We start from the raw sequence: 12,316 nt of genomic DNA on the forward strand, positions 1-12,316 counted from the left end.
TTTTTAAAAGTACATATAAACTAATATGTTCATGGGTTTAAGAGGTACATACTCATGAACTCAAGTAACTGAACATTTTGGCTGGTCAATAGCACCACCAGGATTCATCCTTCGAGGACTTCAAGATGTCTGCAAATTCCATGGCAATCTGTGACGAAGCTGTAAAGATATTTTTCAAGTTTCTGTAATCTGTTATGTGTCTTTAAGGCACATGATGGCTGTTTGTGCTTTTGTAATGTCCCACCTTTCATTGACCCAGCTGAACCCTCTTTGCCTTCAGTCCAAACTGGACTCTATCAATTCACATTTCAACAAGTTTAAAGAGTTATTACTTTGCGGTTTTGCTCATTTAGACTAATAACAACAACAAATTATGTATACAGTGTTACCAATTATTTTTCACAGCAGAAGCATGGTTGACAATTTGTTTAATTGCTTTCCTTCCTTCCAGGCACCAGTTGCTCCCCATTCATTTCTGTATGCTATTAAAATCAACTTGCAGAGACTTGAAAGTTGCTCAAAGGTAATCTAATTATCTATCTCATTTGTAACTCCAGAATAGCCAATAATAAAATGCTTTACACCGTTTAAGTGTTCTGGGACTCTATCCTGGTGGGATCTGATGCAACACTATATTCAGCAAGAGGAAAGGACGACCTCGAATGTGTTTTTTCATTATAAGTTAAGACCATTTTATTCAGTCTAGCACTCTCTTAACCTCTCTGCCACTACAACACTGCAGTACATGTCTTTAGAAAGTCAGTCTGACTCTTTACATTAAGTTATCATTACACTCTGGTCGTGATGTATTTCTGTTGGCTGATATTTTGTCAGGTTCCTCCACAAGTGTTAATTAATTGATGGCAGCACTTTGGCTTTTGTACGTGACAATAATAATAATAATAATGACATTGTCATATTTATTCATCTTATTGTGTTTTTATAAAAACCCACTTTGAATGTTTTGATTTAGGAAACAATGAATGACGAAAGAAATTTCAATCTGACATCTGGCAGATCATTGACTACTACTAGTGGTTCTCTGGATATTTTGAAGCACATTTTGTTAAAAGATGCAGAATATAGCAACATTATTAGACATCACTGTTCTTATGGCAGCTGATCAGTAAATGCATAACTACTCTACTACCCCACTGTGTACAAGTATTATTTTTATACTACTGCAGTACTAATATATGCTGATGCTACTGTGACTTATGCTGTATTCTGTTATTTTTAATATATTGCACATATCAAAATTTTAAAATTTCGTAATATTATATTTATATCATTTTAACATTATGTTTGCTTATCGTTATTATGCATAAATACAACTTTATACATATTTTAAGGAATCAAAGAGGAAATTTATAATAAGCCAAAATTAAGAAATTACATTCAAATCAAAGAAGATTATCACACAGAAATTTAAATGTACATAGAAAGCAAAGGTCCTTGTGTGCTTAGTTAAGAACTGGTTCTTTACCAGCAGATTTGAATGTTGTAAGTCTGAAGAGCAACATCTATGCGTTTTTGTGACCTTGGTGTTGTTGAAGGTGAATTTCATTTTGTATTACGTTGCCCTTTTGTTTAGTGACTTGAGGAATCATTAGATTTGAAGTGATTCAATCGAAGAATCCTGATTTGTTTTGGTTGTCTGAAGATGATATGTTGAGTTGACTTTTTTTTTTAAATGTGGAGATTTTTGTTCAGGCGAGATTTATAGAACAATGCATGAGACAGAAAACACTGTATCCATCACAACAGGACACTGCTGTCATGTAAACTGAATATTTTGAAATGTAGCCTATACTCATCTTGAATTTGTGGAACTGTAACTTTGTCATATGGCCATCCTGGTTATTGTTGATGTTTAGTATCTTGTAAGCCCATATGGACTGGGCACCAGAGAAGATGCAGGACACTGAAATAAACAAATCAAATCAAGTTATCTACTATGTCACTTTGATCTGTAATATCAGGGAACTGCACTATTGAATTTTGCACATATAGTAGTCTACATTTCATTCATACAGACCGGTCTAAGATAGGCTATTGTAGCTTTCTGACTAGATTAATCTGCTATATTTTTTCTAGACATTTGTATCTTGTTCCTTCTTGTCTGATTTGTTTCTTGTGCTGATGTAGTGCCAAATTTCCCTCATGTAGATCAATACAGTTTATCATCCTCTTTTGTATATAATAGCAACTAGGAAATTATTGTCATTAAACTCCATATAACAGGTGATGAAAATCTAGGTTAAAAAATGGTTATTTTTCCTGGGAAAAAACACATTGTAGTGTGCAAATAACTTCCTGCAATATAATGACAATTTGCTGTAAGATCTAAGTTAAAGCTGTGACTAGAGCACCGCTGGTTAAAGAGTAGGTCTATTACTTTATCATTATTCATTAACAGTAAAAGGAGTTTTTAAAAAAAATCACAGCAACGGAGTGTTTGCTTCCGGAGCAGCGTCCCCCCGTTCCCCCTGTCGGAGAACAGCGGCATCTGGGAGGGAGGAGAAAAGGAACAAGCAGAGAGAAAACGGAGGGGAGGAGAGAGAGAGAGAAAAAAAAAAACAAGACAGGAGCGCAGCGAGAAGGACGTGAACACACTGGAAGAGGAGGTGAGTGATGTGGTATACCGAGCATTTTGGCTTGAATACGGGGCGCAAGTGGCCGCCGCGGTGCCGTTATAGTTTCCCTCAGCCTTTAAACGACTGCGGACGTGAGTAACTTTCCATATTGTTCTGGGCGACGCGTTGCTTTGGCATCTCAGGGGCCCGCTGTGTTGCGAACAAGTCGGGAAGGTGGGGGAGAGGAGACTGGGAGGCTGTGGCGGCAGATGGGGGGACATTTACGGGACCCAGCGTGTGTCCCTTTGAAGCTTTTTGACACTGATTTTCGTTGTGCCTGCGATGACCGTTGAATGACTTCTGACGTGGTGTCAGGAGAAGCAACGGTTGTTTACGAAAACAGCCGTTAATGGAGCGTTGTCGTCAGGAGACAGCCGTTGACCACCGCTTTGCTTTAAGGTTAGCTACTGCTGCTGCTGCTATGGTCGGGTTTTTATGGGGGAAACGCATAAATATGGACACGACAAGGCTGTAAAATAACATATCTCAAACCATAACACTGTTAAACTTGTGGTATATTTATGTAGAAGGCCTAGGAGTGACTGGTAAACTGACCACCAGTCAACTATTCATCAGAAGTTAACCAACCAGGCAAAGCAAAAATCTTGTAGAAAAGCGTTAAAGTATTGCTCATCCCATTTAATCTCATTAACTAATCAGTTTGTTACGTCTTTCTGTTCTGTCAGCTAATAATTCATGTCAAAATGTCTAAAATCCCATCCATCTCCACCAAGTTTCTGCCAGTTCTTACAAAATACAGTAAAAACTGAACAGACTGGTGACACCAACATCACCATGACTTGGCACTAAGTAGGGTCATGAATTTGTAAAACATGCTGAACTGTTAAAGTATGCTGATTTTTATTATTGAGTAATATTATATTATAATTATATTTCTGGTTAATCATTGAAAGTAGTTAGTAGTGAAAAAAATGCCCATTGCACATCCCCAGAGCCCAAGTTGACATCTTCAAGTTAGTTGTTCTGTCTGACTAACAAACAAAACTCAAGCATATTACAGTTTACAATGATATAAAACAGAGAAAAGCAACAAATCCCTTAAATGTGAGAATCTGGAACCGGTAAATGTTTGGCTTTTTTGCTTGATAAATGACAATTAATACAATGAAATCACGTATCAAAATTGTTGTCTATTCATCTCTGTTGATTAACTGATCTATTAGGGGATTAATCATTTCAGCACTAGAAGCCTGACAGGTCAGTACATCCAATCCTTTAGTTCCTATCCAGAGATGCTCCAGTAGGGCCTGACTTGCGGTTGTATGCTGTGTCCTGTGTCTTGTCTCATGCAAATGAAAGTAATAAAGAGGTTCCTTGTGAAACAAACAGGCAACAGAGGGTATTCTCTTGACTTGTGCACATTATGTGGAACAGTCTGCAGCTATAGGGTATGCAGGCCCCTTGGGTGGGGGGTGGGGGGGGGGTGAGGCTGAGACCTGTATCGGTGCACGGTGCTGGCTGGACACAACCAGCTAATCGTTTGCAGCCTTTCTCTGCTCGTTTCTGCCAGGCCCTTGAGATAATACGCCTGTTTGTTTTACACAAACATGGAGCCATTTAATTGCTTGTTTATGTTGTGTGATTTTTAAGGGAACTAGAGAATGATGTTGAATAACTTTCCTGTTTTTATTTCTCGGAGGTAGGGCAGGGCAGCGATAGAGTTCAGATATGTTATGATTGTGCAAAGAGGAAGAAATACTGTTGACTTTGCCTTTGAGAACCGTTCATTCAGGTGAGTACTGTGTGCCTGGATTTCTGGTTGCGTAATTGCGAATGTAAGAATTTGTGAAACAGGTCATAGAGGTGCTCTGGAGAGAGAAGGGACACTGAAGTTGTTGACAATAACATGAATTACCAAAGGACCCGTCGGCTGTTTTTGGAGTGCACCACTGAGGTTTCCGTCCCTCTCACTCTACCCCAGTCTCCCTGCCTGTCTCTCCTGGTGACACAGCCTCTCACGCATTTGTTTTGCATTGCATTTTAACGACACGTGCTTTCCTTTTTCTCTCTTTTTCCTTATGCACATTTCGAAGGTGTGCTCGTAAAACAGCATAACCTGTGGGTGAAACTCAGGAGAACGTCATGTTTTACAATGAAAGCCATTATATTTAACTATTTTTGTGTGCACGCTTTGATAGTAAACACTCACTATTTTAAGGAAGTGGTTATGCTGGCTTTATAAGGTTTACAGTGCAAGCATCGGTTCTGGTGAGTTTATTTGTGTAAAACCACAAGAGTGAATGTGTCACTGACTGTACCACCATAGATGAAATGGTGCACTGTCATCCTCTCTGCTTCTCCGTCACTCCCTGCCTCCCTCCCCTCCCTCTCTATCCCTCCAGCACCCTTGCCCAGCCTGGCTTGATCCAGACCTGCCCCTAGCCTGCAGTGTGTGTGTGTGTGTAGGAACATGATGTCATTGCTAATTGCTCAGGAGTCTTGGGCTGTTAAGTTATATTCTGCCCCTCTCCCCCTTTTTTTGCTCCATCCCTCTTTCCCTTCTTCGTTTACTCTCTCTCCCTCGCTCTCTCTGTAGCATTTCTATACAACACCGGAGTTGCTGAGTGTGGAAAAAGTGACTCGGAACATTTATGGGCTGAGTTTCGGGCCAAGCACCGCAGGCTGTTCTTGTGCGCTTGTCTGTGTGTTTGTTTTGCTTTGGTATCTTTATGAAAGTGCCTCAGTTTCAAGATGGCCCCTCCTCGGCTTAAGGTAGCTTCTGTCACTTCTTCTGAGAGGTAAAATAAAAAGGGAAGGGAGTCAACAGACATGGCATTCACACATACTGCTCACTGTATGGACAAAAATAGCAATTCGGTAATGTAAGCAGTCACCTTGTGGAGCTGGGAGCACTCGAGACACCCAAAATACTCCCTGATATCTTCGCTAGCCCTGAAGTACCCTGCAGACTGGATGTAATTATGTTGGCCAGGCTATAATGTGTGTGCCTGTGTGTGTGTGTGTGTGTGTGTGTGTGTGTGTGTGTGTGTGTGGTGTTGGGACTTTCTTGCCTTGCAGCACCAACCTGTTAGTCTGTGTGTGGTCGAGGTCACGCACAACAGCTGATGAGAAAGGATGGTGAAAGTGTGCATGTGCGTACATGCTCGTTTCTGCGTGTGTGTGTGTGTGTGTGTGTGTGTGTATGTGTGAGCAATCAGATAAAGAGTAGGGAGATCTGCTATCGCCAGCCTGCTTCCCCTGTGAAACAATACCACTGGTCCGCCCTTGACCAAACAAGTGTGTGTGTGTGCGCAGGCATGTGCAAGTTTGTGTGTGTGTGTGTGTGTGACCAGATTGGACAGATGAATGATGAATTAAGGACAACAGAGAGTAGATTCATCCCAGGCTGTCAAGTTGGCAACATCACCACAATGCGGTTTGTTTGTGTGTATTTATGTGTGGAGGTGGTCGGGCAGCATGTACGTGTTTATGTGTGTGTTTTGTCAATCTTTTTCTCCATCTCATTCTCTTCACTTTCTCTGTGAGCCCCCCTATCGATGCCTCTCAATAGGGTTATTGTGCCCACTGTTAGGCAGGCTGCAGTGTGTGTGTGTGTGTGTGTGTGTATGTGTGTATGCATTGTTGTTGCAGGGAGCAGACAGCCGTGAGGTGTGTTTGAACAGAGAAGGAGCACAGAGGCCCTGTTCATCCTGTAGGGTGTGAAACTGAATGATAGGGCCCCCTTTCTCTCTTTCCATCTGTCCCTCTGTCTATCTGTCTGTCTCTCCTCTTTCTGACAGTTGTTCACCCACACACTCCTTTCTCACCCCCCCCCCCCCCCCCCCCTTTGCTCAGTTGTACTTTGCGTCTTTGTTTTCTTTTTTTGTGTGTGTGTGTGTGTGTGTATGTGTCAGCTCCTGGCAGCCCTCACTGATCGGCTGTCTTCTCGCTGTCAAGTCTGCCTTGTGATTGGCTCGTCAGTATGCATGTTATTCTGCCTACAAATTACCTGTGTAAGTTTTCCACATTTAATGGAAACTTTGCTCGCAGATACATGAGCTTGAGTTCACGCACACACACACACACTTTCCCACTCTTTTGTTTATATGTTTCTGTTTCTGATGTTGTCTTTTCCACATCACTGCACATTCACACGTATACCCCCATCACTCCCAGTTCAGCTGCATAAGGGTTTTCTGCTTCTCTCTTTGACCTTCCTCTCTCACCCTCTCTCTCTCTCTCTCTTGACTTTCAAACACATCGTCATACTCCATGAAAGCCAGAACGTGATGAAAGAGACTGTAAAGGCCAGAGCCTCAGGTGCCTCTGCAAACTGGCCTTTTTACGGCGAGTTCAAGGATTTCTGCTGCACTGTCTCAAAACAAGGATGGACTCTTATCCTCCATCCTTGCTGCATTCAGCAGGAACACTTGAGCAGATATGCAGATGTTCAACTCTTAACAGGCTACTCTAATACAGAAGGAGGAACTATGGTAGCAGAACATGCTTAGTGATTTGCTGATAATTAGAAAACATACAGGATGCTATTTAAACCATCTGACACGCAGTTACTGTCATGCTGTTAAGGATTAACGTCTGGCTGATGTATGGCAACATATCTGCACATATTCTGCTGATAATAGACAATAATCAGCACCAGAACATGTTAGAATGCATAAACCTTAATTGTGATGCTCTTCATTCCTCACATTTATCTTTGGACTTATATTTTGGGTGTTACTTTTGTACTGTAGCTACTTTTGGTGTTCCTTTGTAGTCTAAATAAGGCGATGATTGTCTCAAACCTTTCATGTTGACATTGTCTTCAGCTCACTTTCATTTGCCATTGCTTAGATTTTGTGAGGAGTACAAGCTTGCAGGATAATTTTCTCATAGGCATCATAAGACATTAGGGCTGCAACTTATGATTATTTTAATTATTGATTAATCTGTCAATTATTCTCTTGATTAAATGATTACTCGCTTGTTGATCACCATTTCCCATATCCCAAGATTCAACCTAAAATGTCTTATTTTGTCCTGACCAGCAGTCTACAACCCAAAGATATTCAGTTTATTATCATAGAGGACTAAAGAAACCAGAAAATATTCACATTTAAGAAGCTGGAACCAAAGAATTTCAGCATTACTTGCCAATTAATTTTCTGTCGTTCGACTAATCAAATAAACAACTAATCATTGCAACCCTATAAGATATACTGTACATAAGTGCATTTTGTTTTTCATCGGTGACGTCAATTCTCACCAATTCAGACACAGTATTTAAGGCCTCTGATGTGTGACTGACATCAAAAGTGATGTTAAAGCCATTTTAAAAAAAAAAGAAACCTAAAGCTCAGATGTAAAAGATGAGAACTAGCTGTATAGTCTAGTTGACGTAGCACAAATAAGTGATTCAGTGTATCACTACTCGATCACTGGTCTCCTGCAATACAGTATCAATACTCTGGCACTAATGCAGATTGCAGCTTACTTTACTGCATACATTTTAAATCAGGAACTGTTCTGCTTTCTGCCTGGTCAGCATTTCTGCCACTTTATGGCTGTTTTTACATTTGGATGGCAGCACACTTATACATGTTACTATATATTTATGTTAGAAAGGGTTAGACTAATGCATTTTTACATATTTGTTTGTCTAAAAGTGAAAGCACTTCCTACTGCAGTAAATATATTTAGTATATGATTGACTTACACATTCATTTGTTGTTTCCAAAGATATTATGATGTATTGTTTGTAGGTGACTGACTGCCATGTAATTACTCCGAAAATGAAGAAATGACCGCATGTGTCACCATTATCATTACCTTCTTATTGTGGTAGAAAGATTGGTTTCCATGTGATTCCCAATCCAATGTCCTAGCATTGAGTTACCTTTTCCTGCTATGCTTGACTATAGCTTATAGGCTGACAGCTTCCCCACCCTTCCTTCTGTTGTAACTATTAACCGTCACAGACCAGAGTGAATTGTATAAAACACATTCCTGTTTGATGAATGCACAGGATGACAGGTGATGGGAATGTTGAAATCATGTTCACAGTCATTGTGGTTAATTTGGGCTCCTGACTAGTTTAGACTAGATTCTTGCATTTACATCATATCCTGTGGGAGAGGGGGGGGGAGTAATAATAAGTTAACATCTGTGGTTAGGATGCGATGAGGACACCAACCTTGTCTTCATTTTTTTGTCTATGATTCATAACCCCCCCCCCCCCCACTTTAAATGGTTTATTAGGACTTTGTATTAAAATAAATTGAACACTCTTACTTTGATAAACCATGCAGTGGTGGAATTTGCCTCTTGGCTTTGCCACTGACTTGGCAAAGCATGTGGGGAGGCAATCTTGGCCCTGTGTGTGTGTTTGCTCCAAACAGTGGCGGTGCAGTGCTGGTCCACCATCCGTGGTCAGCTTTGCTTTATCATCTCCGTCCAAAACCAATGTCCTGTCAGAGAAGAATGCTCCGCTAATGGTTGGGGAAACAACAATGATAACTTCCACTGGTAGAAAAAGGAGGGAGATAGAGGGAGAAAGAGATGGCCATTGTATGAGAAGAAGAGAGGACAAGAGCGAGGGAGAGGATGATTTAAAGTGTTGGAAAGGGAGCAATCATTGCAGTGGTGTCTGTGGTCCCTCTGGCAGCGATGGGACATTCCTTTTCTGATGAGTCACTCTCTCGCTCTGATCCACTTTCTTTCCTCACATCTCTTGTTCTTGCACTGGTACCCTTTTTTTACCTCCCCTCTCATTTTCTAAGTGTCTCTTTTTCCATGGTCATTTCTGGCTGACAAATGAAAGCCTCCAACCAATCAGATCAGACTAGGCTGTGATATCAATACAATCTTGTGACATTACCGTGGAGCAGCTCGCCACAGGCGTTCTAATGAAATGTGAAATCACAAGGCTGTGTTGAATGTACAGACACACAGTCTGAGTAAGAGCTGCATCGTTTTTTGTCTAGACTTCCTTGTCCTCTCGGATGTCCTGTCACATCTCAGCTATATATAGGGTACCCAGTCTCTCCGCCGCTTCTGCCCTAGCCTTAGAGCCGACAGGCCTTTTGTGCATGTCTGTCTGCCTGTCTGTCTGTGTGTTCTCACTGAGAGAGAGTGAGAGCTTTTTTTATATACATGGCTTGCCTCCATCTCTACTGAAATAGAAAAAAAGATAAAAAGGGCTGTAATGCAAGCTATCAAGCAGAAGAGAAGCAGAAGCTCTAATAAGAATAACTATGAATCATGCAAGTAGAACTTTCTTTGCTAATGAAAAAGAATGGGAGCACGTAGTCTAATAGTAAAAATAAAATCCTCACCAAAAATATGCATATAACAATTTTATTTTCTTGTCTGATCACAAGAACTTAACTGCCTTAACAACATTTGAAAGTGCAAAGCAAACAGTTGCTTAACTACATATCCAGAGGTTACGTAGCAACATTATTTATTTGGTCTGTCCACTTGATGCATGTGAGTCTGATATTCACTCTCTTTTAGCTCTGTCTTCTATCAACTATCTATCAACTCCTGAGAGAAATATCTGGCTCTTAGGCCGCTAAATGATCCACTATGTTCACTAGCTAGTCATGAACTCTGTCTGTTTGCTCTTTGCTGTTGGATTTTTAGGGTTTTTTTCTCTGAAAAAATCTGCCTGCAGTGGCCAAAACAGATACTATGAGAGCATTTGATACATTATTATTTTTATGCCTCAGTGCCAGCAACAGCTGCGGCCAGAGGCATTGTGTTTTCAGGTTGTCCATCCGTACGTCCATCTGTATGTCTGTCCCATTCTCATGAACATATGTCAGGAACACCTTGAGGGAATTACTTCAAGTTTGGCACAAATGTTCACTTGGACTCAAGGATGAACTTATTAGAATTTGGTGGTCAAAGTTCAAGGTCACTGTGACCTCACAAAACACATTTTTGGCCATAACTTAAGAATTCATACGCTAATTATAACACATTTTCACAGTCTAAGTGAAGACAGCATGTTTTCACTGGAAATGATTTACTGGAATCATACATGTCGATATAGTGATCTTCTATTTATTCAAAAACACTTAAAAGACTCGTATATGAGTCTGGACAGACAGAGAGACATGGACGTAAACTGCAACTTGACTGCTTGGCAGAGGCATACAACTGCAACACAGTATTTCTAGTTAAAATTATTGGTTATAGCTTTCAGAGCTTTGAAGCTTATCACCTTAAAAGCTCTGAATGTTGTTTTACATCGTGCAGGATTCGGGGTTGTGAAGCAGTTCACCTTGTCAGTTGCTAAAAGCTAATGGCAGCTCAAGCAGCAAAAGAGCTGTCAGCAGTATCATTATGTCAGAAACCTTTACACTGTCTGACATGTCTTGCCAGCAGTTTGTCATTACCATAAGCTGACAACAAAGTAACACTATTAGTCCGAAAAATTTTCAGTTATTTTTCCTAAATTGTGGCTTTACTTGTTGTTCTCTGACTCTGCGCCTGTCTTTTCTTGTTGCCTTCAACGTCGCGTCCTCATGTGTGTTCCGCAAGGGAGTAGGCTTAAAGAGGTGAAACGGGACTTCCCTCCTCTCAGTGTGTTTAGCTTGGTGTCAGTGTGTTCGCGGTGTACTTTTTCTCCCCTCCCTCCACCTCCCCTCACCCACAGGAAAGAGGGACTGGGTGAAGCAGGGAGGAAGAGAGGGAGGTGGGGAGGGGTGGGGGGTGGGGGGGGGATCTGGGAATGGGGGAGGGGTTACAGCACACTCGCTCCCAAGTTTCCAAAATCCAGGAAACCATCTCTTGGCTTCTGTTTCAGAAATGTTTCTTTTCCACGTCACAGGATTTCAGAGTCCGTGAATGCGTGTGCGCGGCGATATTTCTGAGTCTGTTACAAAACTCTTTAACCTCTTTCACCCGGGCGTGTTAGCTGGTGTGAATTTATCAGGAATAATTACTCACAGTTGCTCTCCCTTCTTACTCAACAACTTCCTACGTCCCACTCATGGCAGGGCTGAGATTGTTGCATGTAAAGAAGTAACTTTATCTGTGTTTTCTGTCATAGTTGACACATCAGGTATATGCAGTACATAAAGGCCTTTCACTCTAAACCTCAGTTTGTATTTTATTTGCCCTCTGACTGTTACAGACCTTTTTCTCCAGGTTAATGAATGGAACGTGTACACACACATGTGCTCACAAATGGCCATCACTCACCTCTATTCCCATGGTGTATATCTGTGTTGTGTCTGCTCCTTTTGTTGCCTAATTAGAGCTTTTTTTGCCCCCCAGTCGCCCTGACCCACCCACCCAAAAAAGAGACATGCCTGAGATTCTTTGGCACACCCTGAAAATTCCTCACTGCTTTCTTTTCTTTTGTGGTCATTTTCTTCTCTCGCTCATGGAAACCACACCCGCGGGAAAATGACACATTATGAGCTGTACGTACACTGTACATTGAGACATTCATAAATTCACACACACACACACACACACACACAAACAAGGAGACTCTGTAAGTCTCGGAGTGTACTTTTAAGTGTGACTGTACAAGTAGAATTATGGTGGAGCTATTTCAGTCCGTCCTTCACACTCACTATACACTGCTGCTGCAAGGACGATGTATGACCATGGGAACACGCTCAACCCACAGAGCTCTCTGCAAGAAATCCCTGTGTGTGTGTGTGTGTGTGTGTATGTGTATGTGTAAATGTGTGTGTGTGTGT

The 12,316-nt window shown here is 41.3% G+C and overlaps 1 protein-coding gene across 6 annotated transcripts in view; it reads left to right on the forward strand.

Moving 5' to 3' along the window:
- The first annotated feature begins 2,497 nt into the window (after window positions 1-2,497).
- The window catches only part of apbb2b (amyloid beta (A4) precursor protein-binding, family B, member 2b), a 54,532-nt gene continuing 44,713 nt past the window's right edge, over window positions 2,498-12,316 (forward strand). For 3 of the 6 annotated variants that reach the window (XM_044346878.1, XM_044346881.1, XM_044346884.1), the window contains exon 1: window positions 2,498-2,627. The gene's annotated coding sequence lies outside the window, so the exon portion shown is untranslated. The other 3 variants (XM_044346883.1, XM_044346879.1, XM_044346880.1) reach the window with 3 other exon arrangements.

The sequence above is a fragment of the Thunnus albacares genome, chromosome 3 (genome assembly GCF_914725855.1).
Source record: "Thunnus albacares chromosome 3, fThuAlb1.1, whole genome shotgun sequence".
Classification (NCBI taxonomy): domain Eukaryota; kingdom Metazoa; phylum Chordata; class Actinopteri; order Scombriformes; family Scombridae; genus Thunnus; species Thunnus albacares.